Source organism: Mus musculus, chromosome 5 (assembly GCF_000001635.26).
Source record: "Mus musculus strain C57BL/6J chromosome 5, GRCm38.p6 C57BL/6J".
Lineage (NCBI taxonomy): Eukaryota > Metazoa > Chordata > Mammalia > Rodentia > Muridae > Mus > Mus musculus.
Genome location: NC_000071.6, coordinates 101710836 through 101735699, shown reverse-complemented (window position 1 = coordinate 101735699; position 24864 = coordinate 101710836). Strand labels below are relative to the sequence as shown.

The window sequence follows — 24864 nt, the reverse complement described above, 5'->3', positions numbered from 1 at the left end:
AAGTCTCTCTAGGGTTAGGTGCATCTTTGCTTGCTGATCTCAGACCCAGCAGCCCTCTGCTGTATATGTGTCGGGGGCCTCAGATCAGCACATGTATACTGCCTGTTTGGTGGCTCAGTATCTGAGAGATCTCAGGAGTCCAGGTTAGTTAAGACTGCTGGTCTTCCTATAGGGTCGCCCTCCTTCTCAACTTCTTCCAGCCTTTCCCTAATTCAACTACAGGGGTCTCCAGCTTCTGTCCATTGGTTGGGTGTAAGTATCTGCATCTGGCTCTTTCAGCTGCTTGTTAGGCCTCTCAGAGGGCAGCCATGCTAGGCTCCTACCTGTAAGCACACCATAGCATCAGTAATAGTGTCAGGCCTTGGAGCCTCCCCTTGAGATGGATCCCAACTTGGGCAAGTCACTAGGCCTCCTTTTCCTCAGTCTCTTTTCCATTTTTGTGCCTGCAGTTCTTTTAGACAGGGACAATATCGAGAGATGTTTCTTATCCCTTCCACCATAAACAGCAGACCGGCCTTGACTATGAGCCATTATGGTGCTTTCACCAGATACTGGCTCTGCCTTCATCCTGGAGTCCCAGTCTACAGCTCTGTGGGGAATGAGTTGCTGTTGTGTATAAATCCTCTTAGTTTGCTGGATTTTGTTAAAGACTCTCAAAAGGACCAAGTGTTGCCATTGAGTCTGGGTGGCTTGTGGCTGTCAGTCTCATAGCATTACCAGGCTAAATCCATTTAATTGAAAATTAGGACCAATTTTAATATTTTTCTTTAAAACAGAAGAATAGTAATTAAAACCCTTCAGCCAAAGGGTCTTCTACTTTAAATGTCTGCTTTATAACCTGATCATCTATTGAGTTAGGGTTTTTGTGAGTCAGGGTCTCACTACGCAGCCCTGGCTGCCCTGGACATGTTACATAGAACAAGCTGGTCTTTCTCAGAGAGATCTACCTGCCTCTGCCTCTGCACCCCAAATGCTGGGATTAAGCTCACTTTTTAATGTGTTATAGCACTCTGTTTCTTATGTATAAAATTATTAAAGATAACAGAAACAAGTGTGCTTGTAATTGAAATAGGTAGACTGTGTGTAATTTCCCTAACTTTAGTCTTCTACTTTGATAGGTTGAATATGTTTACATGTTTTGACAGTAAAGAATACCCATTGGGGAGTTGGAGAGATGGCTCAGCAGTTAGGAGCAACTGCTGCTCTCGCAGAGGACCTGAGCTGGGTTTCCAGCAGCCACATGGTGGCTCACAGCTTTCCACAGCTCTAGCCCCAGGGGAATCTGACAACTTTTTATCTCCCTGGACACTAGGCAGGAGTGTGGAGCACATGCATACATGCAGGTGTAAATAAAATCAATAAATCTAAAACAATTTTTAAAAAAGAATATCTTGCTAAACACATGAAACTCAAGAAGAATGAAGACTGAAGTGTGGACACTATGCCCCTCCTTAGAATTGGGAACAAAACACCCATGGAAGGAGTTACAGAGACAAAGTTTGGAGCTGAGACGAAAGGATGGACCATCTAGAAACTGCCATATCCAGGGATCCACCCATAATCAGCTTCCAAACGCTGACACCATTGCATACACTAGCAAGATTTTATCGAAAGGACCCAGATGTAGCTGTCTCTTGTGAGACTATGCTGGGGCCTAGCAATCACAGAAGTGGATGCTCTCAGTCAGCTATTGGATGGATCACAGGGCCCCCAATGGAGGAGCTAGAGAAAGTACCCAAGGAGCTAAAGGGATCTGCAACCCTATAGGTGAAACAACAATATGAACTAACCAGTACCCCGGAGCTCTTGTCTCTAGCTGCATATGTATCAAAAGATGGCCTAGTCGGCCATCACTGGAAAGAGAGGCCCATTGGACATGCAAACTGTATATGCCCCAGTACAGGGGAACGCCAGGGCCAAAAAAATGGGAATGGGTGGGTAGGGAAGTGGGGGGGAGGGTATGGGGGACTTTTGGGATAGCATTGGAAATGTAATTGAGGAAAATATGTAATAAAAATATTAAAAAAAAAGAATATCCATTGTAGGGGCTGTAGAGACGGTTCATTAGAAAACTGAGTTTGGGGGCTGGAGAGATGGCTCAGAGGTTAAGAGCACAAGCTGCTCTTCTAAAGGTCCTGAGTTCAATTCCCAGCAAGCACTGGTGGCTCACAACCATCTGTAATGGGATCTGATGCCCTCTTCTGGTGTGTGTCTGAAGACAGCTATAGTGCACTCATAAACATAAAACAAATAAATCTTTTAAAAGAGAAAAAGAGAGAAAGGAAGGAAGGAAGAAAACTGAGTTTGAGTCCCAGCACCTATCTAAGCAGCTAGGTGTGGCTTGCATACCTGTAATTTAACATTGTAGGCTCAGGGTAGAGATTGAAGGATTGTTAGAGTTTTCTGGCCACTCGCCTAGCTTTATGTTCAATGAAAGACTTCAGAGAAATAAAGCAGAGAATGATAAAACAGGAAAACTGATGTTCTCCTCTGTTCTCCACATCCATGCACACAGGTACATGAACACACACACACACCCACAGACACGGACACAGACACAAACACACACAGACACACACAGACAGACAGACACAGAGACACACAGAGACATAGACACAACACACACACACAGTCACAGGCAGAGATACACACATGCAGGCATACACATGCAGATACACACATGCAGGCACATACTTGCAGACACACACATGCAGACATATACGCATGCAGGCACACACAATGCTGACACATGAACACACACACACTACTACCACCACCACCAGACAACAACAAATGTGCCTGTCTATTGAGGATCAGATCCACATGGAATATGTACCCACGAATACGTTCAAAGGGAGAAATAAACAGAACCAGCTGGCTGGCACTCATCTACTCAGACAACAAATATTTACTCTGAGTCCATTATGGATGCTGCTGTGAAGATGAACAGCTGCAGTCATTTGTACTATCCTCTTACCAGTGCCTTTTCCTGTCATTCCTCTAGCCCTCGAAACACCCTCAACAGCTAGGTACTCCTATAATTCTCACCCTTTGCAGAGGAACAGCTAACCAGGATGAGGCTGGATAACTTTCCCAAGGTCATAGAAAGGAGCAGAAAGAGTCTTCACACACACAAGGCTCCCACTTTATCTGTGAGTAGCTTTCCAGGGTTTCAGTTACCTATGTCAATAGCCATCTGAAAACATTAAATGGAAGAATTACAGAACAACAACAACAACAACAAAACACAGTGTATATGTTTCAAGCTCTGCCTCCTTATCGGAGGCACAGTAAAACTTGGCAGTGTCCAACCTAAAGCACAAATTGTTTCTTTATCCACCCTGTCTATGCTACCCACCCATCACTTGGCCTTGTGTCAGAGTGACAGTTGTGAGCTGGCAGGGCTTTTGTTTAAGAAACTCTTTTTTATTTTAAATTAATAATGTTCCCCAAACAGGAGGTACCCCTAAGAAGGCACACAGTCACAAAACATGGGGAATAGATGGCTCCGGAACTCCGTGGCGATGCTACCAGGTCTTTAGGGCACAGCATGGATATGTAAGCCTTGGTTTTAATCAATTTTGGGCATCCGTGCAGGGTCCACTGGAAGAGTGGGGCTACTGTGGTACACAGTACACAGCTTCCTGTCCTTAGAAAGCACACATCACTTGCAACCATCCTTTATCTCAATATACTTCCTGGGAGTAAAATTCAACAGTGATCAGTAGAAGAGGAATATCACCGATAACCTTTAACTTGTATGAATATATATTTGGAGGAGTTTGCTCTTTATCTCATAGAGGAGTAATGCTCTATTTTACTTTTCTTTTTCTTTTCTTTTTTTTTCTTTGAGACAGGGTTTCTCTGTGTAGCCCTGGCTGACCTGGAACTCACTTTGTAGACCAGGCTGGCCTCGAACTCAGAAATCTGCCTGCCTCTGCCTCCCGAGTGCTGGGATTAAAGGTGTGCACCACTACGCCTGGCTACTTTTTGATTTTCTTGAGACAGGTTTCCCTGTATAGACCAGGCTGCCTCGGAACTCAATAGATCCACCTGCCTCTGCCTCCCAGGTGCTGGGATTAAAGGCATGGAACACCACATCCAGCAAGAGGTAGTATTTTGAAAACTGGTAAAATATTCAGCGGGAATGGCCTAGAGTGCTCACGCTTGATTATGTGCATATTAAAAGTAAGGAAAAAGTTAGGAAGACACCCTGTCAGTTCTTTTCCTTGTTCCCTGACGAAGGCAAGTTAAGGAAGGAAGAGTCTTCTCTGGGGCTCACACTTGGAGGGTACAGTTCCTCATGGAGGAGAAGGCATGGCCACAGCAGCCTGAGGCATCTGGTCACGCCGCATCCATTACCACAAAGCAGGGAGAGATGAAGGCTGGGTCTCAGCTCACTACTTCATTTCCATCCGGTTCAGCATCCTAGCCCTGAGAAGGGGGCCACCCATAATTAGGCTAAGTCTTCAAGCTTCAGCCAGATCTAGTAGCTCCCTCAGGCACGCCCAGAGGATAGTCTCCTATCAGTATTAACACCACACTATAACTAATTTCATCTGTCCATGACAGGGTTCTCATTAACATGGCATCTTTGCACAAAGCACTTCACAATTACTTGGGATAAGGGGTCTTTTAGTAATCTGACTACTCAGTGCTTCTCCATCCTAAGTGTCTTAGTCAGGGTTTCTATTCCTGCACAAAACATCATGACCAAGAAGCAAGTTGGGGAGGAAAGGGTTTACTCAGCTTCCGCTTCCACTTTGGTTCAACACCAAAGGAAGTCAGGACAGGGACTCACACAGGGCAGGAACTTGGAGGCAGGAGCTGATGCAGAGGCCATGGAGGGATGTTACTTACTGGCTTGCTTCCCCTGGCTTGCTCAGCTTGCTTTCTTATAGAAACCAGGACTACCAACCAGCCCATGGATGGCACCAGGCCTGGGCCCTCTCACCCTTGTTCACTAATTGAGAAAATGCCTTACAGCTGGATCCCACAGGGGCATTTCCTCAAGGGATGCTCCTTTCTTTGTGATAACTCTAGCTTGGGTCAAGTTGACACACCAAACCAGCCAGTACACTAAGAATTCTTAGACCTTTACGTTCAGTAAACAATCTTATCTTAGCCAAGGCCATTGAGCTTTTCGGATAGATAACAGATAGTAAATAAGGCCATTCTCTAAGGCAGAACCAGGGCATAGTTTATTGAGTACACTGTGAGAGGGTACAGGGTCAGGCAGCAAGCAGAGAGAGCAACACTTCTAGGAAAGGCTGGGCAGTCTGGGGAGGGTGGTTCCAATGGGAGAAGTTCTTTAAGAGGGTGAGTTTCTATGCAAGAGACTCCCAGGATGCAGTTAGTGCCATGTGAATGATTATGGCCCAGATTGCCAGGTACCATCCTGCATGAGAGGCTAATGTGAGCCACTGTGCTTGTCGTTTCTCTCTGTCAAACAGATCAAAGCCATGCAAATAAAGGCAGTCCTGGGCAAAGGGTCCCAAGGTATCTGGTCACAGCTCTGTAGCGTGCGGCCATAGGATTCTGTGGCTCGCAGTTTGGCATTCCTGAACCATCCTCATGAAGAGTCTCTGCTGGAGTGCCAGTTCCATTTTATAGTCTCTTAGTAGTGTCCTTCTCTTTACAGCTATGTTTGTGCACCCCCATAAAACTTCCTGGTTTACTCCTTTACAGAGAATAGTTCACCCCCTTCAGAATAACTGGCCTCGCCAGATTTGTTTGTCTGCTTTGCAAAACGACTTTTTAAAGTGGCTCAGATACCTGAGTTTTATCTTCCTTTTTGTTTGTTTGTTTAAATACAGCAATTCCCATCTCGTAATTGATTTATCCTGCCTTTTATGCTCTAATTTCTGACTTCTCGGTTCTGGAATGTTCTTCACAGGAGTGTATTTTAGGTACTTAATTCAAACTGAATATTAAGAAGTTCAAATTTTGGATGATTAAACCCCCACATGCAAGAATACGCGCACAGACACACACACACACACACACACGCATGCACGTGCATGCATATCCACATGTGCAATCACTGCTTCCTAAGAAAATGTTTATATATGCTATTTATTGCCTTACAGACTAAGCCCTACTGGCTTATCTTCAATGCTGCCCTAAACATTAAGGATATTTTTGTTTTCCAACCTCAGCCCATCCATCAGACATCAGGAGAGGTTCTCATAGTTCTATACCTGCCTGTTATCATTGCCAGTGTGGAATAGGGCACAGGTGGGGAGAGACAGAGGAAGGCATTGGGAAAGAAAGCGGTGGGGAGATGTGGCCTCACAAGCCCAGCTTTGTGAGTGGCTGGCTGAGAGCAGGTGACTGTGGTAAGGCCTACAACCCAATGGCCTGGGACCTGGGCTTCCCCAGAAAGCTGCCCAGGCTTCCGATTCTAGCTCTGTTACCTGCCAGACACCTGGTTGTGGGCAAGCTCCTCAATCTCTACAAGCCGGTCTTCACATCTGTAAAATTATCCCACAACACTATAGACCACATAAGGTTGCTGTGAAATTCATAATTTACTAAATACCTTGCTTGCAGCAACATTTGAAGCTTGTTATTACACCCTCACGAAATTGCCAATGACATGAAATTAGCAATTCCATACAGGTGTCATGGTGGAATACTGCTGACTCTGCTGAGGAAAAAAAAAGGTTGAATTTAGGGGTGTCTAGTGAACTGCTATCTCTGCAATGTGTTACTTCTGCCCTGCGCCCCCAGCTGCTCCCACTGCTGTGGAAAATCCTGTTGCAGGAACTTGCTCCCCAGGAGGGATCGTCTACCCTCTCAGCTCCACAAAAAGACTGAACTGAGACATGTGGCCTCCCATGTACAGGGAAAACTTCAACAAGAATGCTAGGAGTCTGGCTGTCGGGGTTCTGGGGTCTTTGGGCTCCCCTCAAAACAATCTCCAGGATTCCTAGCTAGTGCTGGAGGCGGAGTCCATAGATCAGTTGCTCCCGCGTGCCAGGTGAATGCAGCCTAAGGCTGATTGGTCTCACGGCTCTTAGCAGTATTTTGATTTTCTTCCAAAACTAAATTGTACTTTACGGGTCTTTGGCTGGCTATTTATTAACAGCCGGCTTTCAGGTGCTTATTTTCCTAGTTAGGGTTACTGTTGCTGAGATGAAACATGAACAAAGCAATCTGGGGAAGAAAGCATTTGTTTCAGCCTACACTCTGAGGTAATAGTCCATCACTGAAGGAAGCCAGGGCAGGAACTCCAGCAGGGCAGGAACCTGGAGGCAGGAGCTGATGCAGAGGCCATGGAGGGTGCTGCTTCCTGGCTTGCCACCATGCCTTGCTCAGCCTGCTTTCTTTCTTTCTTTCTTTCTTTTTTTAATATTTTTTTATTACGTATTTTCCTCAATTACATTTCCAATGCTATCCCAAAAGTCCCCCATACCCTCCCCCCCGCCACTTCCCTACCCACCCATTCATTTTTTTGGCCCTGGCGTTCCCCTGTACTGGGGCACATAAAGTTTGTGTGTCCAATGGGCCTCTCTTTCTAGTGACTAGGCCATCTTTTGATACATATGCAGCTAGAGTCCAGAGCTCCGGGGTACTGGTTAGTTCACAATGTTGTTCCACCTATAGGGTTGCAGATCCCTTTAGCTCCTTGGGTACTTTCTCTATCTTATAGATCACCAGCCCCACTGAAAAGCTCTGGGGTAGCCTCGTACCATGTCAGCCTCCCTCACTGGTAGACTTTGTCATGAAGTCCTGATCACATGGAGACCTGAGTATCAGTATCGTTCACTACACTGACGCTGTCATTTTTTTCCCCCAAGAGGAGTTCTCTGGGGTTCTGCCGTGCTCAGTCGGCCTCCCCTGCTCCGGAAGCCGACTCGATGTAGACATGGACATGAAGACTGGACTTGGAGGGCAGAGACTCTCACGGTGGCTTTCACTTCTGTACTTTACCCCAAGTTTGAGTCTGAGACCCCACAAGCCCGCATTTGGAACACCTGTTTCTCAGGAATGATGGTATCTGGGAGGCTGTGATGCTTTCAGAGAAGGGAGCTGATGCCTGGACGGTAGGCTATAAGGAGCTGGCCTTGGAACATTGCGCCTGGCCCTTGGCTCCGGCTCCTCCCTCTTTGAAGCAATGGACCCTTAGAAGGAGAAAGGGGTGTGCAGAAAACCCCGGTGAGAGGATTCTAATGGCTGTGGCTCTAATAGTAATTAGACAGTACTTCGTTTCTTCGTGGCTTTTGTCCCCAACAGAAAGTCTCTATTCTCTGAAACACAACCTGTTTACCCTCACATATGGTGGCTGCTGCCTCTGTACCACACAGAACACAGGAAGTTGTGGCACCCACTCTTACCCGAGATGATCAATAACTACAAAGACCCAGCCCCTGACTACAGCAGGGGCTATATATAAATCAGTGCTCCCGTTTTTGTTTTTTTGTTTGTTTGTTTGTTTTTTGTTTGTTTTTTTCTGAGACAGGGTTTCTCTGTATAGCCCTGGCTGTCGTGGAACTCACTTTGTAGACCAAGCTAGCCTCGAACTCAGAAATCCACCTGCCTCTGCCTCCCGAGTGCTGGGATTAAAGGCGTGCGCCACCACACCCGGCTAGTGCTCCCGTTTTTAACCATATTCCTGATCTCACCGGTAGATATGCTTGGAGCTCCCAACTATTCATCCGGTAGAAGGCAGGAGAGGTGTTGGTGCTTAGTGGTAGTGAAACGTTTTCAAATGGGCTTTTCTTCTACAAGAGTTCAGTTTCAACATCTCTGTTCCAAGGTCATTATTCACCCATCTGCCTCCAGGCTCCTGAACAGTGTTGAGCTTTCTTGTGCTTTTCACTCATTTCCATATATATATATGCATATTTACATATGCAGTATATAACATAAAACACATAACATATAATATATATTACATATATGTAAAATATACATATAGTTTTAGTACAGTCTTGGTGGTGGTGGTGGCGGTGATAAACATTACCATGTTTAAATATGTCTTTTGCAATATGACCTCCAATAATATTTATCACAAATACTCTAGCCCGCCTTTGTTTGCTAAGGGACATTGTCAGCATGCCTGAGCGTATGGTGTGGAGCTGCTTAGCCAGTCTCCAGCAAGCTCAGGTCACTGGCTTCAGCATTCCTGGGCGGCTGCTCAAGCTGTCCTTCGTCATTGCTTGCTAGACTAGGGCCTGTGAGCCCTGCCCTGAAGATGTCCTGGCACTCAGGAGAGAGCACGCTGAAAGTGTGGGCCTTACTTCTCAGAGCTTTGCACCTCCCTTTGGTGTGCTTTGTATCTCCTGTTGCTGAAAGTTATTTATTGTGTCAATACAGAGTCATGTTGGTTCTCAAGGTTTACAAAACATTTTGTTAGGAGGATGCGGATAAGTCCAATTTGGAGAGACTGGAGGTACTGTGGATTTATGGGAAAATGATCTCCAAATGTTCAGACACAGGAAGGCAAAACCAATAAAGTAATTTGTATCAAACTAGCTGATATGTTTAGCTTGGATAATTGAGTATGAAAAGTACTTTTTTACTGTATGTGAGAGATATGTAGCTTAGGCTACACCCCAACTCTATCCCTGTTTCAAGTCTCTCCTAAGTGAGGGACTCTAAGTGCACAGTACAGCAGCCACGGTGAAATTCCATTTCTGGCTGTTACTGCACAGTGGAGGGGATGGGGTGGTCGTGGAAGGCCTGCTACAGTGAGTTCCTGGCTGATGCTGGAGCCTAATCCTTCCAGATCCTTGAAAGGAACATGACCCGATGCATGGTTTGATAAGAAACCAGATTTGCTTTCCAATTATGCACGGGGTGAGGTTCGGGGAAGTGAGTAGGCGTGGAGATCAAGCAAGACTGGTCACATGACTCGAGTCACTAAAACTAACTTGACGGACTCCTTCCAGGCTTTCCTCTCCTATAGTTTTCCACAAAAGATTTCTTAAAGGAGGAATCACCTGTGGAGACTTATTTTTTTTTTTTAATATCAGTTTTGGTTCATGGCACAATAACAGGAAGGACAGGAAGTCCACATGCCCTCTTCTCCACAGATGCGCAGTCTCAGTTGTGACTCCTACCCCACAGGTGCGAACTCAACTGTGAGTCCTCTCCCAACACAGGCAGTCTCCTCATCTATGGGTCCTCCCCAGACCCGTGAGCCCTCCCCACACAAGTACAACTGTGAGTCTGTTCCACACACGTGCGACCTCAGGCGTGAGTCCTCCCCACACGAAGCCTCAGCTGTGCGTGAGTCCTCTGTACATTCACCACAGCCTGAAGTGGGCTGTGGTTACCACCCTAAGTCCTTGCCTTGATTGGATTTCATGATCTCCGTTGCACGATTCCGTGGGTTGTGGCAAAGGTTTTTAAGATTTTCATTATATTTGCATTTTAGTATACACATGTGATATGACTAAGTACCGATTTTCACTTTGAATAATAATTTTAAATTTTGGTCTGTATGCGTGTGTGAGGCCATGCAGCCACCATTTTAACAGCAAGGAGAACAGTTAACCACCACAGGGCTAATCTTCTCACTGATTCCTTAGCTTTGTTTAGTCTTTTTCAGATTACTCTAATTGAAAATATATCACATTATAATTGCAGTCCTCCTCTTCCCCCTTTTTTTCTGTAGCACTGAGGATTCAACGCACGGTAGGTAAGTGGTTCGACCACTAAGTCACACCCTCTGCCCTAGAAATCATTGCTAAAATCATTCAGGGCCAGCAAAAGCGCTCACTGGGTTAAGGTGCTTGCTGGGCAAGTCTGGCGAGCCAAGCCCAATTGCCACATAAACGTGAGATGTGGGAATCACCTCCTCAAAGTTGTCGTCTGACCTCTGCACGTGCATGCACGCACACACGCGCGCGCACACACACAAGCACACACACAAACACACACGCGCGCACACACACACACATTTAAAATCACTATTCAAAATTAAAATCAGTACCTAGTTAGATCACCTGAATGTATGCTAAGTTGAAAATACAATGAAACTTAAAATCTTTTAAAATTCATTTCCCCATACAAGCTTGGGTAGGGAATATGCTAAGAACGATCTTAGAGAGCAATGCTCCGTTAAAGGACGAACACACAGGCCTGATGGCTTGTGTGAAGCCATCTTCTCTCCATCTCCAGGATGCTTCCACGATGCATTCTTAGGTTTCACGGCTGGAGGCTTGCACTGCGCTTGTTTTTCTGGGCAAATATTAACCATCTTCTTTAAACCTCACTCCAGGTGAGGGACCTTGGGAAGGTACTTGCTCAGCTCTCTACAGCAGAGTAGTTACCAGATTAAAAACGAAAACAGGTCATGCCTCCCTGAAATACTTTCATAAAGGTGCTCTCTGCCTAAGGACACGAGGTCAGTCTCTGGGATCAGAACTCGCTGTTGGCTGCCTAGCCTAAGGATCTGAGTTCAATCCCCGGGGTCCGCATTGCAGAAGGATAAAGCCTCCTCCATAAGTTGTCACGTGACCTCCACATGCACAGAGTACACACAAAGAGAAGGAAGGAAGGAAAGGAAAAAGAAAAAGAAAAGCAAGGAGAACAGAAGAGTTGAAAGGGGAAGTCAAGCTAGAAAGAAGGCTCAACAGTTAAGAACGAGAACGAGTTCAGTTCCCAGCACCCATGTTAGGAGCCTCACAACGGCCTCACAATGCAGCTTCAGGAGTGTCTGGCACCTCTGCCCTCCACAAGTGCACACCCCCCCTCCACACACACACACATAGATACACATAATTAAAAATAACAAAACAAATCTTTCAAAGAAGGCCAGGCTGTACACCAATGACGGACCTCATTTGCTGTTTTAGTATCTATGATGGTATATAATATTATAAGAAACAGCATTTGATAATATATAATATAATAATAATATAATAAGAAACAGCATTTGATGTTGATTTGTCTTGGTTCCCAATCCCGTATCCACATAAACTATTTCACCACGGGCTCCCGCTGCGAACCCTACCATGCTTCCCCGGGCATGATGGATTGAAATCATAACCCAAAACATCTCTTCTCTTTTTAAAAATTGTAGAGCTGGAGAGCAGGCTCATCAGTTAAGATCACTGGCTGCTCTTCCAGGTTCAATTCCCAGCAACCACACGAAGCTCACAGCCATCTCTAAGTCCAGTTCCAGCGGATCCAGTGCCCTCTTCCGGTCTCTATGGCACCAGATCCACAAGTGGTGCACAAACATACACGCGGGCAGAACATGCTTATGTATACGATATTTTTAAAGTTCAATTCTGTCTCTAAGACAATGAATGGTTTCCATTTTGTCTAGGAGACGCCAAGACAGCAGAGGTTAAGTTCTCCCTTCTGTATGAGGTGCGTGGACCTGTGACGTAAGAACGCAGACGCGGCGCTCTCTGCTTGCCTGCCTGCTTGGGTGCTGCAAACCTGATCTTTTGGAGAAACTTGGACTCGCGCTGGATTGTCTCTGGGCCCCTACTCAGCAGCACTCCTTTTCCTTCAGTTTTGAATCCCTAAATGTCATTCTCTAATGTCCTTCCAGTGTGGTTTATGCCACACTGCCAGGGACAGTTTGTCCATGAGGAAATCCTTTCTGAAATCTTAATGTTGAAAATAAAACACACTGTAAAAGTCCTCGGTATGTTTCACAAGAATCTATCTGGGTAATTATTTACTAATTCTTTACTATGCTTTTAGCTCGGTGTGTTTGTGGGACTCCTAAGACAACGAGCTCTGTATTTCTGACTCCTTTGCCTACTCTTGGGACTCTTGAGTGCCTTGTCCAGCCTCCATATGTGAGGCCTTTTGCCTTAGTGTTTGTTTGTTTCGTCCTGTTTGGCTGTGGTCTCTTAGAGGCCTATTCTTTCTGAAAAGGAACCAAGGGGGCCTGGATCTGGGGAGGAGCGGGGATGGACGAGCTGGGAGACGTGGAGGGAGGAGAAACCAAGGTCAGGATGTACTCTGCAAGAAGATCTATTTTTTAATAAAAATTTTTAAAATTAAAAAAAAATAATCTTTTCAAAACAAGACAAACACAACCATTGCTGTGTTAGCCAACCTTCAGAGTATCGTCATGACGCATGGTGCCTGGCATCTGCACGTGGTTATCAGTACTAGTCCCTTTCTGTTTCACCTGTGACCTGATAGTCCCATAAGCACTATGGGGAGACCCGGCCGGCAAATTAGTTATCATTTATTCCTTACAACAGGAGCGCCCGTGTCAGCTGCGAAACCTTCTTGCCATCTGTGAAAATAATTCTTCATTCTCTTATAAGTCCTGGCCAGGTCAGGCAACCTTGGTGAACCCTGGTCTAGTCAATCTTCAAGAGCATTCCTGCCCCGTGGGCAGGGGGTGGGGGTGGGAGTGGGGCAAGCTCTGCAGACAAACAAGTCTGCCCTCAAGGCCCAGTTCCAAAATTGTTACTTGTGAAAAAATGAATCTCTAAGAGGCCATGAACAAAATATAATGTGTTATGTATCCAACCAAAGTGAGGCTGTGTCAGAGGGTCACAGCATAGGCAGCTCTGTGCCCCACTTTCAGAATCTTCTGGAGCGCCATTTTGGTGCTAAACTTCCTATGTTCGTTCTCTCTCTCTCTCTCTCTCTCTCTCTCTCTCTCTCTCTCTCTTGCTGTGTTTTCTGTCCTACCTGCAAACGGATTTATTTACCTTTTAGGGGAGAGAGCCAGAGGCTGACTTCAGTAAATTTCAGGAAACAAAGGCAAGTAAGTTGGGAGATACCTGGGTGCTTTTTAAAGTGGGATACCCAAAGCCCTCTCTATGCAGGCTGTGTTGTAGATAAGGGATTAGGCCTGAGTATAGATAGACTCAGCCAGAGGCTCCTGGAGCTGGGCTGATGTCTGGGTGGTGCCCACTTTATAAAGATACAGCAGCTGCTTATCCAGCCATACTTTCAAGGACCCATTTTTTACCTTCTTACACATGGCTACCACTTCCACATGGCACGCCCCCGCCCCGCCCCGCCCTGCCCTACCCCTTAGAGTTCTTAAGAGAAGTAGAGCCAATAGAGTGTGGGTTTATATGTGTGAACGTATACATACATATATTTGTATACATGTATGCATTTGTGTGTGAGGAGGGGGTGGGAGGAGATTAAAGGCATCATTCATGCAGTTGTGACAGAGACTGGCAGTTCTAAAATCTGCCAGGGCAGATTTGATGACCCGGTCCCAATTCAAGAGCAGCCTATGAGCAGAGTCTTTCTTCTTTGGAACTCCATCTGTTTCTATTAAGTCCTTCCAACGGATTCAATGAGGTCCACCTGCTTTAGGGAGAGTAAGTTGCCTGCCCTGGGTATGCTGTTTTAAATGTTAAAGGTACCTTCACCTTCCGGGATGGAGGAGGGAGCTGGCCAGGCTGAGACAAATAGATGGACTCAGCAGTCAGATCTGCTGGCCTCACATTCTCTGTGTGGAGCAGGGTGCAGGGATGCTGACAGCTCAACACCTCAATAGAAGCGCTGCGGCCTCCTGACTCTATGGCCATAAGAGCTGCCTACTTCTTCCTGTCTTCATGCTGCTGGCGCCGATGCTTCAGTTCCATACTATATCCAGCACAAACAACCACAGTGACTAGACGGATAGTGGGGTTGGTTGGGGGTTGGGGAGGTGGTGCTGTGATTATTAAGAGGCGGGGCCTCAGGCCCTAGAGGCGTGGTTCCCAGTCCCAGCACCACAGCCCACAGGAAGGCATTCCAATCTTCACCCCAGAATTGCCAGACTTAAGAAACAGCAGAGCCCAGGGAGCCCGGGCCTCTTGATTGCTGTGAGGAGCACCTGTGCAGCTGCCTCTACTGCATCCATGAATCTTGCAAACAGTGTCTCAAGGAGGTCTGTGCCCATGAGAGGTCCTGAGAACTGACCCATACCAGGACATGTTCCCTAAATGTGGCACCATGGCCGGCAAGGCTACTGGAGGATCAATCAGTGCTGTGAACTTCTGTGCTTTCTCCCTTTTATCCTAGACAGCAGTGGGCTAAAGCCCTAGGGGCGGGGTCAGAGGCATCTCAGGTTGCATCTCTGAGTGCTCAATCACTGTGCCCTGCGTGGGGAACATCTGAGGATTTTGTCTGAGGACAGACCTCCTTTTTCAGTCCTCTCAGGGACTGGCTCTCTCATCCCTGCTGATCTTCGTGGATTTCCTACAGCCCCCGACAGGGACCACTTTTTTATTTTTATGCAAAGTTAAAAAGAATTTACAAAAACAAAACACCACCTTCTTAGCAGTCGGTCTGGGTGATGATCAATAGGTAAAGTAGCTGCCCCAAAAGGATAAAGATTTGTATTCAGATCCCTAGCGCCTGCGCAAAAAAAGGGCAGAGCCTGTGTCTGTAACCCTGGTGATGCAGAGAGGAGACAGGCAGAGGCCAGGTAGGGAGCTCAATGGCCCAACAGTACAGTCAAAAGCCAAGCTCCAGGTTGAGGGAGGGACCACGTCTCAAAAAGGAAGGTGGCAGGCTGATATGATAGTCAAGTGGCTAAAACATTTGTCAACATGCCTGATAGCCTGAGTTTGATCCCCAGGACCCTAATGGTAGGAAAGAAAAGACTCCTCCAGTTGTCCTCTGACATCCACAGGAGAGGTGCAACATGTGTGTGCACACACATACATAGACACACATAAGGAACAAACAAATAAATAACCAGCACCTTTGCATATAACACATATGCTAAAATTAAGGTCATTTTCTGTTATACCTCAGGGGGTGGGGTGGGAGAAGACTCAAAATTACATTTTAAAAATGAAAACGTATATACTATTTGACAATATATCTGAGTGCTAGGTCCTGGGTAAGTCATCACATAAAAATAACCAACACACCTTTCTTCCCTTTCCTTTCACCAGAAGTCTCCCGGCATTGCTTTCAACATAGTAAATGAGAATTAGGCTGATTCTGGAACCAGATAGTAATGTATATCAACTTTTATGTTCTGGCTATTGGGCCCTCACATTGGCCTGGGTGGATTTCCATGGTCAGGAATGGGGGATATGCAGTACCTATGGGAACTGGTACACTTAGTGTTTGGCGGATCTTTGTTAATGTCTATGTTCCTCCTGTTGGGTGAGAGCCTCCAGGGAGAGTCTGGATGAGAGGGCCCTTCCTGATTTCCCCCCAAATTAGGACTAAAAACAGGAGAAAATATGTGACTGTCAGGAAAGATCCATTGTAGCACATATAGTTACGTATTATACACAGGGTAGAAGGTTTGCAGTGGATAAGGCAATTCCATGTCAGTGGAGACCAGAGGCTTCTGCTCTGTAGTAGAGATGCCAGCATCTACTCATGGGTAAATGGCTCATTTCTCTTCATAAAACAACATTAAGTGCTAATTTTGGGGTGCAATGCAATAAGCACAATGGGAAAATGAATTAAAAATTTAAATCTTCTATAAATATATTGTGTTTACCAAATACATAATGTTTTGAAAGGTGAATATATAAACCCATGAACATATGTGTATATGTGTGCATATATGTGTACATATATGCATGTATATATGTATATGTGTATATATGTGTGTGTGTGCATGTTTGTTTGTGTGTTTTGAGACAGAGTTTCTCTGTGTAGCTCTGGGTGTTCTGGAACTCACTTTATAGACCAGGCTAGCCGCAAATGCAGAGATTTACCTGCCTCTGCCTTCTGAGTGCTGGGATTAAAGGCATTTGCTACCACTACCTAGCTTAAATGTGAAAATTGTAAATCAAATTAATATTTAAACATCACTGACAGGTTCAATGTTTACAGCATACTGAAAAGCTGTATTTGGTTTCAAACATAGCATAATAGTGTGAAAGACATTTTCGAGTCCTTATGATATTTCTCTGTGTTGACATGTGAGGAAAAAATAGCATTTTAAAATCAATCTGTTTGTCACTATCCAAGATAAAAGAATGGCAGATAATAATGAACCATTAAGAGTGGGGACGGAGTCTCCTGTTTCTTCAAGCAGGGGACTGAACAGGACTGGTTGGTTTGCCAGTTGCTTCCTGTCATGAGGATGGGCCAGGAAACAGACTCAAGTGGAGAAAAGGGCATGAGGTCCGCTGGTTCTTTTTAAGCTCAGAAGGACAAGGGACCATGGACTTGGGCATGATTTGTTTTGCTCACGGTAATGCCGTTTTGATTTATGAGATCAGAGCAGCTTACACAGGAGACCCAAAGAGTTCAGAGCTGTAGAGTTTACAGAAAGATAAATACAAGTGGCCACACACATATGAGGAAAATATTTCAAATGCAGCCATGCACATGAAAATTACAGGTTTAACAGTCCATTCTGTGGGTGAGCCCTGAGGGAAAACACTACCAGCAAGTGTTGGGGTCAGGACTGCAAAGATGATGTCACCTGTTTTCAGGGACCCTGTAATCCCTACTAAGTGAAGAAATGTATTTACCTTTTGTGATTTTGTGTCTCTGTGTATCTTTGTATGTGTCTCTGTGTGTTTTTGTGTGTGTCTCTGTATGTATCTGTATGTGTGTGTGTGTCTGTGTGTGTATGTATGTATGTGTGTTCACGTATGTGTATCTCTGTGTGTGTCTCTGAGTGTGTCTGTGTATGTATGTGTGTCTCTGTGTGTGTCTCTGTGTGTGTAGGTGTGTCTCTTTGTGTGTCTCTGTGTATGTACGTATGTGTGTGTCTGTGTATGTATGTGTGTGAGTGTGTGTCTCTGTATGTGCCTGTATGTGTGTCTCTGTGTGTGTAGGTATGTCTGTGTGTGTGTGCTCTCTTCCTTCATCTACCCTTCTCTGGGACAGCCTAGACCATGAGAGGCTAATTCTCATTTGGAAGGCCTTATCTACATCTCTTGCATGCCTCGTTAAACTACAACAAATATTAGAAGACCAGCCTATCTCCTTGCTGAAAAGTTCAGGAGTTACAAAACATTCCTGGCAAGCATTTTTCCTCAAGTTTGAATTACAGTCTCTAAATACAAAATCCAAGTAAGGTTCATTGATAGACTGTGGTCAGAAACTCCCTGGTCTCAGACCGATGGCCTTAGGTCTCCAGATTGCAGGGCTAGCTTAAGGTTCGTGGCTTTATGCAACCTTTATCCTAGAGATGATCCTGATGTTGACACACCCGCTATCTGCCCTAGATTGTGGAGATGTCAATGTGGCCCTCCTACCTTAACAACAACAACGTAAGCACAATAACAGCAGTTTTGTTGTGTTTACTGTGAGTCCTGCATGGAATTAAACGCGTCACGTTTGCTAGCTTGGTAAATTTTCCTCATAACCAAATACTGGCTCTCACTCACTTCGTATTTCTGGCTGGCCTTGAATTCATGGTGATCTTCTTGCCTCTGCCTCTTCAGTTGCTAAAATGATATATGTCAACCACCATGTCTACCTATGGGCAATTTTATTTTTTTAGGAAGTTGGACTCTCCCTTGAACTCACCAATAATATAATATTGGTGCAAAGCTCTGAAAAGCCTTATAACATAAATAATCTAATTAATATCAAGTTAACATTTTCAAATTTATGTGTAAAACCCTTTTATGTGTAATGGTTACTAACACTTTGGGATAATCGTGTTTCGAGGCACATGATTTGATATTCATCAACGTAGACAGAGTCCATTTCTCTGCTTTTCCCTTTTTTCCGTGAGCGTTTCACCCTATCCCCCAGGCTGGCCTGAGATACAGTATGTAGCAGCTTAGGGTGGCACCAGGCTTACTGGCCTCCTGCTTCAGCCAGGTGCTAGGATTACAGGTATGCACCACCATATATGGCATAGGTGTCTTCCTTATAATATTTTGCCGTTTTTATACAGTGTAGAGATAAAGGGACATTTGTCCTTGTTCCTCTGAAAGTTGGTTGAAGTGAATGGACAGTAGGCGAAGTTAAAGAGGATTTAATACAGGTCCTCTAATGTGCAAAGGGAGAAATATCCCAGCATGGCGGTATCTTGGAAGTAGAACAGCTCCCTGAATCAATGAGCCTCACTAGTTCACACCTGCCTTTTCCTATAGGGGAACAGAAGATCAGGGTCATAAACAGTTTTTAGGGAAATAGTAAACGATTTTTAAGGGAACTCGGTGGGCTCAGAGAAGACACAGATAACCAAGACAGAGTCCATTATGCCTATGAAATGACAGGTTAAAAGTGACTCTGTATGGATGTCATAGAGGACGCCGTCCAGGTATGTTGGCAAGCTTGAGTGTTACTGTGCATGAGCCCAGAGTCTCTGGACTCAGGGAATTTCAGTGAGAGAGCTGAAAGTGACTGTGAATCTCCATGGACTCATCTGACTGGGGACATCTGGGAAGTTTGAAGGAGAACCCTTTCTTGCCATGCCAAGGTGATGTCAGAGAGACTGGAATTTGGAAATTGGCTCTAAGAGCTTTTAGCACGATGGAGCACTGGTTATCATTTTTGAGCCTCAACCTATAGTGGGCTGCTGTGGCCTTGACCTGGATTCCTGGTGAGTGGCTGTAGTCTTGACCTGGAGTCGTGATAGGTGGCTGTGTAGGCGGCTGTGGCCTTGACCTGGAATCCTGGTGGACTACTGTGACCTGGAATCCTGAGATTGGGGCTTCGGTTTGAGTTCTCAGCCCTACACAATATTAGACCTCGACTCCCCTGTGCCCTTTTCAGGGCACACGGGTTAACATTTACGCCTGTTACTGGGAAGCTCTGTCAGTTGAATGGAACCATTTATTTTCACTAAGAGAATGGACTTTAACTTTAGTAGCAGGTAAGCTTTTCGAAAAATAACATGAACATAAGGAATTTAAACTTTGAAACAATTTACCATGAAAATATTCTACTTGTAATGGCGGCACACACTAACGGGGCCAGGGCAGGTTGCTGAGCCCCTTGCCTCCTCCTCCTGAGATGTCCCACATCCCTCTGGGTAGAGAACCTTGTTGTGCTCCTTTTTAAAAGTGTCTCAGGCTCAGGAGGTTAAATGATTTGCCCAAGAAGGGGCAGTAAATACTGAGCTGAGATTCCAACCGCTTACTTGTAACTCAAGTTCCCGTGAGTTTCTGTTTCCAGCGCGAGGAGTCTGCTATTCTGTCTAGATGGACAGCCACTGGCCGAGGATGTCCTTTCTGCTGAGAGAAGTCCTGACACTCTTCAAGAATGTTCTTTTTGCTTTATGCCTCTCAGTAAACACGTATGTACATTGTAGATCCTATGGTAATTGGAGAGTCTAGTAGGGAGCAGGGACTCCGCCCATAGTTAACATGGTGGGAATGTTGGCTGCATTATTTTTCATTAAGTTATCTCAATCATCAGAGCATTGGCAGGTCCCGTTTTCTCTTATTAGCTCCAGCTGGGGTACATTCCATATCCTTTCTTTCTTTCTTTCTTTCTTTCTTTCTTTCTTTCTTTCTTTCTTTTTTCTTTTTTGGTTTTTCAAGACAGGGTTTCTCTGTATAGTCCTGACTGTCCTGGAACTCACTCTGTAGACCAGGCTGGCCTCGAACTCAGAAATCCTCCTGCCTCTGCCTCCCAAGTGCTGGGATTAAAGGTGTGCGCCACCACCGCCCGGCTTCCATATCATTTCTTAAAATTAATCATTGGAAATCTACAACTCAAGTGAAGGAGTGTAGGATATTTCTACTCACTGAGATACTGTTTGGTCCCCACAAACTGTCCCTGGGCTATTGAGATGGCTCATTAAATGAAGGTGCTTGCTGCTAAGCTGAGCTGCCTGAGTTCAATACCCAGGGCCTATGTGGTAGGAGAGAACCAACTCTCTGAAAGCTACCCTCTGCCCTCTACCTGCCAACAGCCCCTCCCCCACAAAACAAATGAAAGTAATGAACCTAGCTTTGACTTAGCACTGGAAAGTCGCACTGCAGATGCTCTTTTTAGTCAGGTCTTTGCCCTCTGAGAATGTCAGGAATCTTAGGGCTGGGAGTATGAGAGAAAGAGAGAGAGAGAGAGAGAGAGAGAGAGAGCGAGAGAGAGAGAGAGGGAGAGAGAGAGAGAGAGAGAGACGTGGTTGGCTCTCTCCTTCCATCACATGAATCCAGAGGCAGAGCTCGGGGCTTTGGCCTTGAAAGCGCCTTTTCCCTGTGAACCCTCTCTCCAGCCCTGTTATCCTGCTTTAACAGTATCTCAGTTACTATTCTAGCGAGCGAGGAGACATCATGACCAAGACAACTCTTAGAGAAGAAAGCATTTAACTGGGATCTTGTGATTTATCTATTATCATTGCAGTGGAAAGCCAAGTGGCATTGGGGTAGTAACTGTGCACTTACATACTGATCCACAGGCAGAGAGATAGAGACACTAGTCCTGGCATGGGCTGTGGGAGCCTCAAAGCCCATCCCCAGTGACACACCTCCTCCAACAAGGCCACTCCCCTCTAATTCTTTACCCTGTGACCCCATGGAGGCCATTCCCAGGCAGACCACAGGGGCTGACCAGCCATGACCAGTTTTCTGCATCTGCATTCCCAACTACCACCTGTCGGTCCCTATCTTGTGCACCCCAAGAATCACAGGATTGATTTTACTCTCAGTGGGACAAGCAAAGACAAACTGAAAATTTTAGCTAGAAAGGTAAAACAAACTTTGAAAAAAAACCAAACAAACAAACCACATTTTTTTTTTTCGAGACCTGTATAGCCCTGGTTGTCCTGGAACTCACTTTGTAGACCAGGCTGGCCTCAAACTCAGAAATCTGCCTGCCTCTGCCTCCCGAGTGCTGGGATTAAAGGTGTGCACCACCACACCCAGCCCACATTTATTTAATACCAGTGCAAACATAATTCAAAGCTAATTTATTTTTCCAGAATGCTTTCTAACTGACAAGACATTTTTAAGCGGTCAATATATAGAATAAATACCTTCTTGTCCCATTTTTAAGGGTGAGTGAGTGAGGTGACATCACTGTAAAGCACAACCTTGTCTTAGGGTCAGGTCACTTCCTTCTGTAAGACTCCTGGAAGCAAATATCAGTGAGGGGCTGAATGTGTACAAAGCTGCTGTTGTGGGGGACCCTTTGTCATGGATGACAGACTCTCGAGGCTCTGCTAGCTCCGCTGCTGCAGGTGCTCAGGACCACACAGGTAGAAACCCACCCCTTGCTGTATCGGGAATTTGCTCTCACTTTTTAGATCCCATTCTCTGACAAATTATTTTCATGGGCAGCAACGGTGACGATCATGCACTACCAGGTCATCAACAACACCCAGCTGGGTCCGCTGCTCAGCCTTGGATTAGGACTTGGAACTGGTTTAGTCCTGTCTATGTCATGTAAAAGGAGGTAAAGGTGTACCAGGAAGAATAACAAGAAAACCCAACCGAACCCAAGCCAAAACAAAACAGTGGAAAGGACACCAAAGGAACGGGTAACAATAGGGGTGTCTGTAAGCCAAGGGTGTGTAAAGGGAGGGAGGGGTCAGCCCTCCGGGTCTGTCTCCTTGCTCAGATCTGTTTTGTAATAGGCACATTTATAAGTGACAGTTCAATCCCAGCATCTACAGGGCATTCCCATCCCTAACTTCAGTTCCAGGGCACCTGAGGCCCTCTACTGGCCTCCACAGGTACCAGGCATGCAAGTGGTGCACAGACATACATGCAGAAAAAACACTCATACACAGAAAAATAATAGTAATGATGGTGTGTAATATAGATATTGAGAACCAGAAAGACCAAGAATTTTAAATATTACTTTAATTCATTAAAAGTGGTCTAGAAGTTTTACCTCCTAAATAAATCAAGCACGGTTCTAAAAGCCGAAGACATGTTGGTAAATAAAACACAATAAAATGTTAAAAAAAAAAAAAAAGACTGGGAAGAAGCAACACACCTATTATTTGCAACAATGAGAACGCAAGAGAATCACCAGAGATACTGCTAATACTAAGACTTATAGATAGTAGTAATGAGGCACCTGCCAGATAAACTTACACACACAACAACAACTCTCTTGGTAGCAGGGGCAATATTGCTAAAGCATACAATGGAAGAAATTGAATGATTTGGTAGAAGAATGCTTTCAGCTTAAAAAACCAGAGTGCCGGCTGGGCGTGGTGGCACCCGCCTTTAATCCCAGCACTTGGGAGGCAGAGGCAAGCAGATTTCTGAGTTCGAGGCCAGCCTGGTCTACAGAGTGAGTTCCAGGACAGCCAGGGCTACACAGAGAAACCCCGTCTCAAAAACAAACAAACAAACAAAAAACCCAAACAAACAAAAAAAGAATCCAGAGTGCCTGGCCTTAATTATTCTTCCTTGCCTCACACCATGCCTAGCTGTGTTCAGTGTGGACTTCAGTATTTCTTTTCTCTTTTTAAAAGTGGTATCGGCTGGAACTAGGGAAGCCTGTGATACAGATTGGCTCAGGGGAATCGGTCCCTCTGGAATTCAGGGTGAATAAGGCGACACGAAGCTGAGAAACTGACCCTGGCATCCATAGGTATCCTGTTCCTGCCGGTCAGAGCCTTGGGGCCACCCGAGTTCAGGCATTTTCCTTGTCTGGTTGCCTGTTCTGTCTTGGGTCCACTTCTGCATAAGTCTGATGGAGCCAATGTCTGGTCTGAAGAACCGTTATCGCTACTTAAGTTGATGTTTTACTCACCCTGTCCTTAAAATTTTACTACAACTCAAATTCCAACCCAGTAAATAGGCCAGAGACAGAAACTAGGTAAAGTAAACGGGTTTGGTATGCACGAAAGCAATGACATCGAGTACAAGGGAAGAGGGCAGGGTGTAGTAGAAAAAATTTGCAACTTTGGAAAAAAATAGTCTGCATAAATTAAATAAACCCCAAGCCAGGCATGGAGCCTCATGGCTGTAATTCCAGCACTCAGGATGCTGAAATAGAAGGACTGCCATGAGTTCAAGGCCAGCCTGAGCAACATAGGCAGTTCCAGAACAGCCCAGGTTATCAAGGCCCCACCCCTAAAACTAAAATGGGGGCAAGGGCATGGGAGGATGGTTACCCATGGGCATGGGAGGATGGTTACGGGGGTAAAGTGGTTGCCATGCAAGACTGAGGACCTGGACTCAGATCTCTAGCATCCATATAAAGGCTGGACACGGTGGTGCACGTCCCCGGCTCAGGTAGTGTTGGAGGGTGGGTGTAGCATGGAGAAGGGACAGAGACAGGTAGATCCTGGGAGCTCGGCAGGAAGGGCAAGCTCCAGGTTCAGTGAGAGACCTAGTCTCAAAAACCGAAGGGAAGAGTAATCTTTGAAGATTCTAATATCAACCTCTAGCCTCCTCATGTGCACACATAGATGAACACATATATGTACACATCACACACACACACACACACACACACACACACACACACACACACACACACACACCACATACAAGAAAGAAGAAAAGAAAATTCCGAGTGGGTTAAAGTATTCTTCTTCATTGTTATCATCGTCATCGCTGTCATCATCATCATCATCATCATCATCATCTTACTGTTACTTTGCCATAAATGAGAGACCCATGACCAAGACAACTTATAAAAGAAAGCAATAAGTGGGAGGCTTGCTTACAGTTCCAGAGAGGAGAATCTGCGACCATCATGGTGGGAAAGCATGGCGGCAGACAGGCAGGCAGGCAGGCAGGCATGTAGAACATTACCTGAGAGCTGACATCTGACCCTCAAGTTGAAGGGAGAGGGAGAGAGGGAGAGAGGGAGAGAGGGAGAGAGGGAGAGAGGGAGAGAGGGAGAGAGGGAGAGAGGGAGAGAGGGAGAGAGGGAGAGAGGGAGAGAGGGAGAGAGGGAGAGAGAGAGAGAGAGAGAGAGAGAGAGAGAGAGAGAGAGAGAGAGAGAGAGCACCTGGGCCTGACATGGCAGGGGCCTTTTGAAACCTCAAAACCCACCCTGAGTGACATGCCTCATCCAACAAGACCACACCTCCTTATCCTTCCCAAACAGTTCCACCAACTAGGGGCCAAGCATTCA

The 24864-nt window shown here is 45.6% G+C and overlaps 1 protein-coding gene and 1 long non-coding RNA gene across 6 annotated transcripts in view; one reads left to right on the top strand and one right to left on the bottom strand.

Annotated features, from left to right (window-relative positions):
* Positions 1–12601, top strand: part of Gm42134 (predicted gene, 42134) — a 42314-nt gene extending 29713 nt beyond the window's left edge. For both annotated transcript variants that reach the window (XR_003955947.1, XR_880489.2), the window contains exon 6: positions 12284–12601. The gene's annotated coding sequence lies outside the window, so the exon portion shown is untranslated. The remainder of the gene's footprint in view (positions 1–12283) is intronic.
* Positions 1–24864, bottom strand: part of 9430085M18Rik — a 59683-nt gene that overhangs the window by 27532 nt on the left and 7287 nt on the right. The window contains exon 3 of one of the 4 annotated variants that reach the window (XR_880490.3): positions 6555–6649. The exons of 2 other annotated variants lie outside the window; for them this stretch is intronic. This is a non-coding gene — a long non-coding RNA (RIKEN cDNA 9430085M18 gene). Of the gene's footprint in view, positions 1–6554; positions 6650–24864 lie in introns of those variants that run through there. One more of the 4 variants, XR_001785072.2, reaches the window with a different exon arrangement.